The sequence below is a fragment of the Phalaenopsis equestris genome, unplaced genomic scaffold (genome assembly GCF_001263595.1).
Source record: "Phalaenopsis equestris unplaced genomic scaffold, ASM126359v1 Scaffold001026, whole genome shotgun sequence".
Lineage (NCBI taxonomy): Eukaryota > Viridiplantae > Streptophyta > Magnoliopsida > Asparagales > Orchidaceae > Phalaenopsis > Phalaenopsis equestris.
The window spans coordinates 241,594-242,260 of NW_018165465.1; positions in this window are offsets into that span (position 1 = coordinate 241,594).

Consider the following 667-nt stretch of genomic DNA (forward strand, 5'->3'; position numbering starts at 1 on the left):
AACTACCCCTCCCTATATATGATCGAAATTCCATTTCCAATTAAATTATACTCACAATATTAATATAAACTTTAGCTCAGAGTGATAATACAAATATTTGAATGAGAACTTTTCAAACATCTCTGTAAAATTAAAGCTTGAGCAAATGAACCAAATTGAACCCAAAAAACATAGTCCACCTCATAATCACCCATCTTCTCCATCTTACTCACAATTTTAGAGATGTAGTAAGGGCACTGCACTTTTCTCCATCTATTTTTTTTTATAGCCACCAATGCCCCCCAACCATCTTTCTTCCTTCAATCAATAGGCACTATTGAATTTTATTCTTATCATTCTCCACTCCAACTTTATGATTCATTGTCCCTCCTCCAAACAACTAACCCTTTATAATCCCCCTTATATAATAATTATTCCTAACCGTAGCAAAGTTTGAATAATTAGAATATATAACATTGCATAAACTTACTTTATCACAAAATTGACTTAATAATTATTTGTGTGTTAAAGGAATTAAATATAGCACACATATCAACTGCATATGTTATGTAGTATGTGTGTTTATCGTTCTAGCCTTGCACAAAGAATTTTTGTATAAATATATAAAATAATAGGCACAAGAATCACCAAGGATTTTTTACATGAAAATCCCAAGAAAGTCAAAATC